This window comes from Musca domestica, unplaced genomic scaffold (genome assembly GCF_030504385.1).
Source record: "Musca domestica strain aabys unplaced genomic scaffold, Musca_domestica.polishedcontigs.V.1.1 560, whole genome shotgun sequence".
Taxonomy (NCBI): Eukaryota; Metazoa; Arthropoda; class Insecta; order Diptera; family Muscidae; genus Musca; species Musca domestica.
The window spans coordinates 98,932-111,738 of NW_026712357.1; the positions used below are offsets into that span (position 1 = coordinate 98,932).

A 12,807-nucleotide genomic window follows, 5' to 3' on the forward strand; every position below is an offset into this window, starting at 1 on the left:
TTTGTTCCTACTTTTGAGTGCGGTTGAGGCGCTGGGAAAAACTAGCAATAAACAATAAATATTCAAAAATTATATATATATATATATATATATATATATATATATATATATATATATATATATATATATATATATATATATATATATATATATATATATATATATTAGAATAGATAAGAACAATTGTGTGGCTGCGGACTAGGTTAAGTTAGATTAGTTTCAGTAATACGTAAGGAAAATATTTTTGAAATAAAACTAGAATTGAATCAACAGCCAAACCGTTCGGTTGGTTTTCTCTTCTCATTCATTGGTCAATCGAGCCATCACTTTTGTCAAAGTGAAACGAATTAGCGACCACAAAACGAAAATACTACGAGTTTTCCCCCACCAGTGGTAAGAGACTCACTACAAGCAGAAGTGCTATTCTTCAAAAAAGAGGAGAGTAGCTACCAATAAAAATCCGTTGAGGGATAAAATTATAAAGAGACATAAGGACAAAATTTAAACATATATATAAAAAAAAAAGACCCACGGGGCAAATTAAAAAAAAAAAAAACATAACAAAAAGAGAACATCAAAGTCCCAACTGAAAAAAAAAGAAGGCAATATAAAAAAGTTTTGAAAAGAGGACAAATGGAACCATCTAAATTAAAAATGTATAAAAAAAGGAAAAACTATCACCACTTTGGCAGACTATTTCCAGCTGTTAACGTCGACGTCAGCCTTTGAAAAGGTTAAACACGTCGCACAGTGTCACGACCGCGGCCAAAAATGGTAAAAACCAAGTACATAAGAGCACAAATTTATTGATGAGAATTGATAGAAAACATTCCAGTTAGGAATAATATGAATTTTGGTAGTGATACGTCAAGTAGTTTTGCCTGTACGAGGGTTCAAATCTGATAGTTTTTGGCAATCGACATTTTTCTATTTTTTTCGGAAAATTGACACTTTTTTCATATGTTCAAAAATTTGAATATTAAAAGTAACGGTTATAAAAAAAGTGTTTATTTTAGTTACTTGGGATGTCAAAAACTTGGCTTCACCTTTGTTTGGGTGTAAATAGTGATCATATGGTGTTTACAGTTACAAACACCTGTTGTACTTAGTTCATCTATTTTGTAAAGCAAATCTTGAAATTAGTGGAGTAGAAAAAAAAAGGTTAAAAAAGTTTAGTCTACATTTTTGTTGATTTTAGTTGTGAAAAGTATGTATTTTAACCTATAAAAAATTAGCTGCGGAAACCTGCGCTCCTAAGAGTTATTTGCTTTTTTTAGTGACCACCTCTTTAAAAAACTGTGACATATTTTTGGAATGGTTAGAAGTAAAGGATCAAAGTATGTCATATGTTCTGGCAAAACTTAAAGAATTTATTGAGGATCGAATTGGAAGGAAAATGACGGGCGAAGAACACATAAAGGTTAAAAATATTTGCTACAAATTGTCTTCTACGTGGAAAAAATACTATCGAAAGAGGGATAAAGTAGAAATGGTCTTAAAAGATTGGTTTCTTATGGATACGTTTAAATTTGATTCGGTACATTTGAAGATTATTTTTATTAAACCAATTATTTAAAAACTTTTAAATATTTAGGAACCTGATAAGTCTACATCAAGAGGTCGACCACGCATTAACTTTGAGGAAAGTTCATGTAGAACAAAAAGGCGACGTGTAGGTGAACTTGTTGCATCTACTTCGGCGGACATCATAACAACAGCTGCAAAAGATTTTCGAATGTAAAGGAAACGGACATTATTTCAGTGGAAAAGGCATTGGCGCTCTACGTGGATATGGATTTATCAGTTAGGCAGTATAACATGATGAGAAATGCTGTAAATGCTATACATAAAAATTGTTTCCCATCGTATTATGCTATAGCAGAAGCTAAGAAAAAATTGATTCCAGAAAATATAGAAGTGACGGAAACATCAATGAATGTACCTCTACAAACACTTTTGGATAATACCGCGAAGAGCATTCTAACTAAACTACAAATTTGTCCGAAAAATAATATAACTTTAGAATGTAAATGGGGATTTGATGGCAGCAGTGGTCATAGCCTCTATAAACAAAAATTTCGAAACGAAGACGCAACAGATGAATTTATGTTCGTTTCTTCATTTGTGCCCTTGCGTATTTTAGATGATACAAACGAAAATGTCTTGTGGCAGAACGACAGGCACTCATCTTCAAGGCTATGTAGACCTATTAAAATACTTTTTACAAAGGAAAATTCACAGACTATAAATGAAGTCAAAGAAAACATAGAGAAAGAAATAGCAGATTTGGATGCTTGTGTATACATGAAACTAACAATGATTGACGGAGCTGTATTAAATGTATTGTATGGCAATAAAAGTTGTGCAACCTGTGTTTTATGTGGCGCCAAGCCTTCACAAATGAATGATGAATCTATATACCAAAGAGAAGTAAACGAAGAGTGTTATAGGAACGGTATATCTAGTTTACACGCCTGGATTAAGTTTTTTGAGTGCATTGTTCATATTGCATGTAAACTACCTGTCAAGACATGGCGAATTGATAGTAGAAACACAATATTAGTGAATGAAAATAAAATCAGGATACGAAGAGCATTAAAAACAAATCTAGGTCTTCTTGTCGACAAAATAAAACCGGGCTACGGGACATCAAATGATGGAAATACAGCTCGACGTTTTTTTTCAAACATTGAAGTAGCGGCAGATATTACCGGGGTCGACAGAAGATTAATTTACAATTTTTCCCTCATTTTGCGGATTTTGTCTTGTGGGAGATTTATAAATATAAATTTATTTCATAAGCTTCTTCAAGATACATGGCAACTTTACATCGACTTATACTCTTGGTATTACATGCCAGTCACGGTGCATAAAATTTTAGTTCATGGCATTGGATATGTAAGGTACAGTACATCCCCTCTTGGACTGCTTTCGGAAGAGGCTATCGAGTCATGCCATAAATAATTAGGAGCAACCGTTTGAAACACACCCGAAAATGTGGTAGAGTCGAGTCAAATAGGGATTTAATTCAGTATTTGATACTACAATCGGACCCTGTAATATCCTTGAACAGTCATAATATATTGGCCCGAAATTATAACATGGAAGACATTAAATCATATATTTGTGAAGAAAATAACTTAATATTCCGGAAATATGTTCAGAAGATGAATCTGATGATTGCAGTGAGGTATGTAGTGAATAGTGTATTTCAAAGCTTATGTTATTAATAAAAATTAAATACGAATAAAACGTGTTTTATTGAAAAGAGGGTTTTGTAATATAAAATACTCTGAAACGTAAACCTACAGACAATTTTAATATTTCACTAAATAAGAAGTAAACTGCAAATATCATTTAATATGGTTGAATACATACGATTTCATAGGCCAACAAATCGAAATTTTCAAGACCCATTGTATGGGAGGTATACCAAATCATGGTCCGATCAATCCAATTTCTTGTCAACTGTTTTATAGGCCCAATTAGAAGTTACATGCCAATTTTCATCAAATTTGGTTGAATATTAACGATTTTATAGGCTAAAAGAGTGAAATTTGGAAGACCCTATATATGGGAGGTATACCGAATTTTGGTCCAATCTATCCAAATTTTTGTAATTTGCTTTTTAGCCCAATAATAAGCATCTGTACAAAATTTCATCCACCTACGACAACTCTTTCTATTTTTGGCCGCCGTTTGTATGAACTCGCGACATAGTGCGTCGCGGCATGGTAGGTACTGGTAGAAAATACATATTACCAGTTACGACGGTACTTGAGGGTACACCAAAAATATCTTCCAACCCATATGAAGACATTACCCTGTGATGTGGATATGTGTATGTTATCAGCAATGAAGCTTTTAGCAACCCGGAGTCGCAATTACACAGACTTTGACATCGATGAAACCTCCATCACGATGGATACTCTCGCTGAAATATGACCATTTAACTTGGGAAGAGCAAGTGGAAGAAAACAGACAAGTTAGCTATGTCGAAACAAAGGAAGATTACGACAGAGAATTAGAAGATGGTTTGCACGAACAAATGCAAGCCTATGAACATAATTTACAATGGCTGCAGGGACAAGCAATAGAATTGCGTTCTCAATTAATAATCGAAGTGGAAAAAATGAAATGATATTGAGAAATGCGAAGGCCCACGAAAAGTATCTGCTCGCCAAATCTGAAGAAAGCCTGCCGGCCAAAGATGAACAATTCGAAGAAAAGCATCGAGTTCAGAAAGATAAAGTGCGACATCTGAAAACGAAGTTAGAGAAAGTCGATGAAAAATTGGCTAGCTCGGAAAGAGCGCGGCAAGTCTTGGAAGCTGAGAAAGATGACCTGTCCAAGCAACTAGCAAGTGTAAGAGAGGGACATAATGCTGATAATCTAAACAGAATCAATGTTTAGAAGGAAATATTGTGAGTGTTTCCCGCCGGCAAGTCCTCATTTTGAGGAAAGGAAAGAAGAAATTCCACCCTGACCAATGAAGAACTCGAAAAACATAATTATATTGTAGTAAAGGAAAAAGGAATGAAGGAGTTAAGCACAGAAGGTCCCATCAGTTCCAACGAGTATGGAAATTAATTTATCGAAGAAGTGGGAAAAAACAAACAAAGTTCTCTGGTTCCAGTTTCTGAAGGGTATTGCCTTAGCGATATCAAGAGCAAATCATCAATGGCCGTGAAAACAGAAGACGACAAAGCAGAGCGTACCATGGAGCCAATGGCAATCCTTCTCAACGTGAATGATGGCGGTCTGCATCGATGGACTATTAATGCGGTATGGAGAATGAAGCCGGAAGATAAAGGTGGTGGCATTGGCAAGAAAGACTGGACAAAGAAATGGAGTCGATTCCTGGAAGCAGTTACTTAATAGAATATTTAGATTGTTTGAGCATATATAGTTAGTTTCGTTTTCATATTTAAATATTTTATAGTATACATTTATTCATCTTTATAAAAATACAGTCCACTATTAACATACACATTTAAGCCGCCCGGGAGAATGTACAAAATACTTTGTACATACTTTTGAGTGCGGTTGAGGCGCTGGGGAAAAAACTAGCAATAAACAATAAATATTCAAAAATTACATATTTCCCAGCCGCCATAAAATACCACATGTGAACAATTCGGTGATCTTGTGCGCTGACGAATATGTGTCAGATAATAAAGGTTATGACCCACACGCACAGATATCGATGCGCTCAGTAGATGCACAAGATCACTTGAATGAAATGTAAAGCAGCCCTGCAATGTTCTCCATTCAATATTAGAGTAGATAAGAACAATTGTGTGGCTGCGACTAGGTTAAGTTAGATTAGTTTCAGTAGTACGTAAGGAACATATTTCTTAAATAAAATCAGAATTGAAACTACAGCCAAAACCATTCGGTTGGTTTTCTTTTCTCGCCTCTTACATTGATCCTTCGAGCCGGATCCAAAACAGAATTGAATCAACAGCCAAACCATTCGGTTGGTTTTCTTTTCTCGCCTCTTACATTGGTCTTTCGAGCCGGATCCAAAACAGAATTGAAATAACACACAGACGAAACGGTCGTGTTTCTTCTCTCAATCACTCGTTGACTCAGTAATATCAGAAATATCATTTGATATATCCTTATTCACAAACATTCCAGTACATACTGCAATAAAATTATTATGGATAATGGGATCAAATAGAACAATACACTAAGATTTCTAGATGTACATTCAGGAAAATTTGCAATTTTGTCTCAATGGACAATAAACTATTTCATATACAAGGACAAGATTTACAACCAAATATTTGAATGCTAATAGGGATGATGGAATGGTTATGTTTAATTGGTACACTAAGCAATCTTCATCCGGCAGAATTATAAATTACAACGCTACACAACCTAAATTTCAAATCCTACGCACATTGATATACAGAATTCTAAACATCAGTGACGAACAATTTCACAGTAACAACGCTCAAATTATAACAACATTTTAAAGAACAATAGTTTTCCTTACAAGACTTGAAATAAAAGGTGAATAATGTAGCCAAAATCATCAACATACCGTACATCGGAAGGTGCCGCTATATAGGAGCTATACGAAGACCTGCATAGACAATTTTCTGTCACAGGCTGTTGCTTCCATATAGAACTTCAAATACGACATCTCGAACAATTTCGATGAGTATTGTACCTAAAATCGTCAAAATTCAGAATACTATGAGCTACTGATATATGGGGCCTACACGAGGACTTAATCCTGCATAGGCAATTTTCTGTCAGAGACTGTAGTTGCCATTACGAACTCTAACTACGTAATTTGAAACTATTACGGTGAATAATGACGCTAAAATCATCAAATACTGAATATTAGGAGGTACCGTTATATGAGGGCTATATGAAACCGTGGACCTACATGGTCCATTTACGAACTTAACCTGCCTACTGGCAAAATAAACATGTGAACAAAATTTTAGCCTTTTATCTCAATTCGTTCGAAAGGTAGCGTGATTACAATAGACAGACAGACGGACATGGCTAAGTCGTATTAAATTTTACCAGAACACTAAGATTTCTAGATGTACATTTATGCAAATTTGGCAATTTTGCCTCAAGGACTATAACTATTTCACATACAAGGACAAGATTTATAACCAAATAGTTGAATTCTAATAGGGATATTAGCAAAATACATACCTGAACTTAAGAAGTCACCAAAAACGAAACGTTGGAAATATGCAATAAAACAAATCTTTTATTGCAAAATTTACAGAGGTTAGTAAGCTAAAAATATTAAATATAATAAGTTTGAGATTTGACCAAAACATATAATAACAACAGACTTCAAATTTAATTTATCGCAGCCAGATACGATTCAAATTCCAAGATTCGTAAACACGTCCACTTCATCTTGGATTCAGATTTTTGGATTCTCAGATGTCTCGATGCGAGCTTATATTCGCTGCTCACAAAGTAACTTGTCGTCTTTTAACAGCTAAATCTACTGTACTGGTTAAAAAACCATCTATCCGCTCTGGCACCCTTCGTTTCAAATATAGTCGCAGAGATTCAACCTTAGTTCAAAAAGAGTCGCAGAGATTCCAGAATGCTCAGATAATGTTATTTGGCGTCATGTACCAACAAAACAAAATCTCTCGACAATTGTGTCGAGAGGATGTAGAGTTAAGGAAATTATAACGTCAATGTGTTCAAAGGACCCAAATTTCTAATTGACGATATGTCTAAATGGCCGATCAACAATCATTTTGAGTTAAATAAGGAACAAATATCATTGGAAGATAGGAAATTGTCAGATTGACGTCAGATAGTAAGACAGGTACGAAATGTGCTCAAAACATTCTTTTGAAATTAGTAAATGCTCATTCGTCATATAAAAAGCTTCTTTCGATTTGTGGATAGAGTAGAAGCAAAAGAATACGAAATCTATCTGTCCTAAAGCTAAATTCAAGCTATTCTGATTTCCAATTTTTCCGAGGAGGTTTCGAAATAAAGAAATGTATTTGCTTTAAATAAATAACATTTTCTCTCCTAAGAGTAGGTGGAAGATTGCTTAATGCAAAATTACCATATAATACCAAGCTTAACCTTCTTCCCAAAAAAAAAAAAAAAAAAAAAAAACAAACATTTCGTTTCGGTTTAATGTCACGCTGGTGCAAAGCTTTAGTGGATTGTCCCTTGAGCGACTTTGACTAATAAATGTCTTGACGACATGTAATAGAATTGTTCGAAATTGTATCCATTGCTATCGATATAAACATATAGAGTGAAAGCTTCACGTCCGAAGCTCTGCACACAGGCATCTATTAATCGGAGCGGATCTGCGTTCACTGCAGCCAGAATACGCCGAAGATGACAACAACAACCGGAAGAGGTACTTCAAGCGTTATCGCAACAACACTCAGCATCACTCATCACTACCATTGGCGGTGATGAGCACATGTGATGTGTTGTGATAACCAAATTTTTTGTAAACAAGTTCCCGTTACTCCACTGACTCCAAGGCAGTCAGCGCTAGACCTTGAAAGTGAAAACAATCGACCTCGGTACGTAAACTAACATCTCATCGAAGCCTGGGCATCCTTGTGTACCCTGAGAATATCCCACCCATTCTAACGACATCCTTGTGAGTTCATTCATTGTCCTTGAATATCTTGTAGTGCTTGAGTACTTATTAAGGTCTCTTGCAATCATATCCTTGAATATCCTATAGTGCTTGAGTACTTACTAAGGTCTCTTGCAAACGTGTCCTAGATCCTTGTAGTGCTTGAGTACTTATTAAAGTCTCTTGCAATCATATCATTGAATATCCTGTAGTGCTTAAGTACTTGTTAAGGTCTCTTGCAATATATCCTTGAATTTCTTGTAGTGCTTGAGTACTTACTAAAGTCTCTTGCAAACGTGTCCTAGATCCTTGTAGTGCTTGAGTACTTATTAAGGTTTCTTGCAATCATATCCTTGAATATCCTGTAGTGCTAGAGTACTTATTAAGGTCTCTTGCAATCATATCCTTGAATATCCTGTAGTGTAGGATAGTTATTTTAATCTATAGTTATATATAGTTCAAATTTCATTTAAAATAAAACATAGTAATATTAAAACGTAAACCACTGTCTTTCTCTTCTGTCTCAAAATAAAATATCTGTACGGACCCAAAGGAGACAACGACAACATTAAGAGGTACTCCAAGCGTTGGCAGATGCTCTCCGTTTTCAGCAGAGTTTCTGTCGGACCTGGTCGAAGGATTATATCCTCGGTCCGCAGGACACGAGAACAATCTGCCTCCTCAGGATTGTCTCACCGGCAGAGTCGTCAACGTAATCGAAGGCAAAGACGGAAGAGTCAGAGTGGCGGAAATAAAAACAAAAACCGGAGTGTATTAGAGACCAAGAACGAATCTTGCAATGTTACCAACGGATTGAAAACCTCCGTTAAATGGGGTCAGAACATTGGAGCTGCGTTTTTGCAACACTTGGCATGTCATGAAACAATATTGCAACGAACTTAAGAGACAAGCGCAACAAGCAAAACCGACTTAAATTCTTAGTGTCATGCAGGAGTTAGGGAGTTATTCCGAACCATACAAAGCATTTGACGACTAAGGTAGAACAACGACTCAATGAACTGGGACAATGGCGGAGTCAACCCTTTGGACACTCCGTCATTCTGAAGTATGTAGGAAGCATGAGAAATCAGGCTATAGCTAGCGATTATATATCACCTAGTCCCAGCTTTGAACTCTTGATATCCATATACCTAACAAAGACAGCTGGACCCGCGACACTTCATCTTTTAACGGTATGGGGCCTACTATGAAAGTCTAAGTATCCAACACTCCTTCAAACTAAACAACGACTTTAGCGTTTTTTCAGGCAAAAATCTTTGCTGTCAGGAATGCAATAGAGCTGCTAACAAATAGAATGAACTAACTGGATGGACCGTTGGCTATACATGTCGATAGTCAAGCCTCTCTAATTCATTCACAATCAAATCTATGGCAGTTCGGGAATGTAGGAAAGCTTTGGTTTAATCGTTTGTCAAACTCTAATGGGCACTGCAACATAAGAGGCAATGAATCGGCCGATGAATTGGCCAATCATGGATATGAGTCAGTAGACCTAGAGGTTGAGAGCTCAGTGAAGCTACCCTTATGTCATTTCTTCTAAGTACTGCAAAAGCATTATCTAGGAAAATATCAACAGAACTGGCAAACTGGAAGGGGTTGTAATGTCTCCAAAAAGATTTGACTATTACGAAGCTGGACTTGAAGCTTGTGGTGGGCCTAATTATAGGACACTGCATTATAAAGGCCATGACATCCAAATGGGGGTGACGTTACTGAATACTGCAGGCTTTGTCAGGACGAGGAAAAAACTGAGATGGTGGAGTACTTACTTTGCCACTGCCCAACTCTTATAGGAGTGAGGCAGAGGCTACTGGGTAAGCAAATTCTGCCAGACTTGTCATCCCTCTTCGATATTGAGATAGCAGTCATTCTTCTGTTAGCGAATGACGACACACTGATACACCGTGGATGCAAACCTACTAACTTCTCCACTCTTAATTCAGATTCTCGCTTTTTCACTATCCTCTATTCATTTCCTCACTACCTATTTTCCTATCTTTTAAATTACGATGAACACAATCGACCAATGGGTCTCCGAGTGAGTGGTTGTTTTTACAACCGTGCATTCTTTAACCTAACCTAAAGCAGAACAAACTTTCTGCAACAACACAATACAGAACCAATACACTCCAATAGAGTTTAATTTCCACAAGAAAATTTAAATCTTGAATTACACAATCAAATATAGTCATAAAAGCCACAAACAAAATCATACAAAGAGTAGACTCCCATATAATACATATACTTAATACAATGATTTTGGATTCAATACAACCCACAATAATTTGACAATAAAAAAATTATCGAATTCCCATTTGAAAGCAAATATTATTTAACATTACGAAAGAAATTTTGGTTCCCATTTACAAAATGTAACTTTTAGCCTCTCACGCAATAGCCGATATAGAAGAGTGCATAGTAGACCTGAATGAAAATGACAAGGAAATTTGTGGGACAAAACTAGCAAATAGAATATATAATCTCAGAAGTAGCAGTAAACATAGTCAAAAGACAGAATTTATTACTACAATATATGAAGATGCAATTACTATTAACATACACATTTAAGCCGCCCGGGAGAATGTACAAAATACTTTGTACATACTTTTGAGTGCGGTTGAGGCGCTGGGAAAAACTAGCAATAAACAATAAATATTCAAAAATTACATATTTCCCAGCCGCCATAAAATACCACATGTGAACAATTCGGTGATCTTGTGCGCTGACGATAATGTGTCAGATAATAAAGGTTATGACCCACACGCACAGATATCGATGCGCTCAGTAGATGCACAAGATCACTTGAATGAAATGTAAAGCAGCCCTGCAATGTTCTCCATTCAATATTAGAGTAGATAAGAACAATTGTGTGGCTGCGACTAGGTTAAGTTAGATTAGTTTCAGTAGTACGTAAGGAACATATTTCTTAAATAAAATCAGAATGAAACTACAGCCAAACCATTCGGTTGGTTTCTTTTCTCGCCTCTTACATTGATCCTTCGAGCCGGATCCAAAACAGAATTGAATCAACAGCCAAAACATTCGGTTGGTTTCTTTTCTCGCCTCTTACATTGGTCCTTCGAGCCGGATCCAAAACAGAATTGAAATAACACACAGACGAAACGGTCGTGTTTCTTCTCTCAATCACTCGTTGACTCAGTAATATCAGAAATATCATTTGATATATCCTTATTCACAAACATTCCAGTACATACTGCAATAAAAATTATTATGGATAAATGGGATCAAATAGAACAATACACTAAGATTTCTAGATGTACATTCAGGAAAATTTTGCAATTTTGTCTCAAGGACAATAACTATTTCATATACAAGGACAAGATTTACAACCAAATATTTGAATGCTAATAGGGATGATGGAATGGTTATGTTTAATTGGTACACTAAGCAATCTTCATCCGGCAGAATTATAAATTACAACGCTACACAACCTAAATTTCAAATCCTACGCACATGATATACAGAATTCTAAATTGCAATTTTGTCTCAAGGACAATAACTATTTCATATACAAGGACAAGATTTACAACCAAATATTTGAATGCTAATAGGGATGATGGAATGGTTATGTTTAATTGGTACACTAAGCAATCTTCATCCGGCAGAATTATAAATTACAACGCTACACAACCTAAATTTCAAATCCTACGCACATGATATACAGAATTCTAAACATCAGTGACGAACAATTTCACAGTAACAACGCTCAAATTATAACAAACATTTTAAAGAACAATAGTTTTCCTTACAAGACTTGAAATAAAAGGTGAATAATGTAGCCAAATCATCAACATACCGTACATCGGAAGGTGCCGCTATATAGGAGCTATACGAAGACCTGCATAGACAATTTTCTGTCACAGGCTGTAGCTTCCATAAAGAACTTCAAATACGACATCTCGAACAATTTCGATGAGTATTGTACCTAAAATCGTCAAAATTCAGAATACTATGAGCTACTGATATATGGGGCCTACACGAGGACTTAATCCTGCATAGGCAATTTTCTGTCAGAGACTGTAGTTGCCATTACGAACTCTAACTACGTAATTTGAAACTATTACGGTGAATAATGACGCTAAATCATCAAAATACTGAATATTAGGAGGTACCGTTATATGAGGGCTATATGAAACCGTGGACCTACATGGTCCATTTACGAACTTAACCTGCCTACTGGCAAAATAAACATGTGAACAAAATTTTAGCCTTTTATCTCAATTCGTTCGAAAGGTAGCGTGATTACAATAGACAGACAGACGGACATGGCTAAGTCGTATTAAAATTTTACCAGAACACTAAGATTTCTAGATGTACATTATGCAAATTTGGCAATTTTGCCTCAAGGACTATAACTATTTCACATACAAGGACAAGATTTATAACCAAATAGTTGAATTCTAATAGGGATATTAGCAAAATACATACCTGAACTTAAGAAGTCACCAAAAACGAAACGTTTGGAAATATGCAATAAAACAACTCTTTTATTGCAAAATTTACAAAGGTTAGTAAGCTAAAATATTAAATATAATAAGTTGAGATTTGACCAAAAACATATAATAACAACAGACTTCAATTTAATTTATCGCAGCCAGATACGATTCAAATTCCAAGATTCGTAAACACGTCCACTTCATCTTGGATTCAGATTT

General features: G+C 35.6%; 1 long non-coding RNA gene and 1 pseudogene across 1 annotated transcript; both read left to right on the forward strand.

Moving 5' to 3' along the window:
* Positions 1 to 936: 936 nt before the first annotated feature.
* LOC131805467 (uncharacterized) lies at positions 937 to 1,720 on the forward strand. Its single transcript, XR_009343690.1, has 3 exons — positions 937 to 1,207; positions 1,278 to 1,537; positions 1,595 to 1,720. It is a non-coding gene; the product is annotated as an uncharacterized LOC131805467 (long non-coding RNA).
* Positions 1,721 to 4,137: 2,417 nt separating this feature from the next.
* The window catches only part of LOC131805468 (uncharacterized), a 50,976-nt pseudogene continuing 42,306 nt past the window's right edge, over positions 4,138 to 12,807 (forward strand).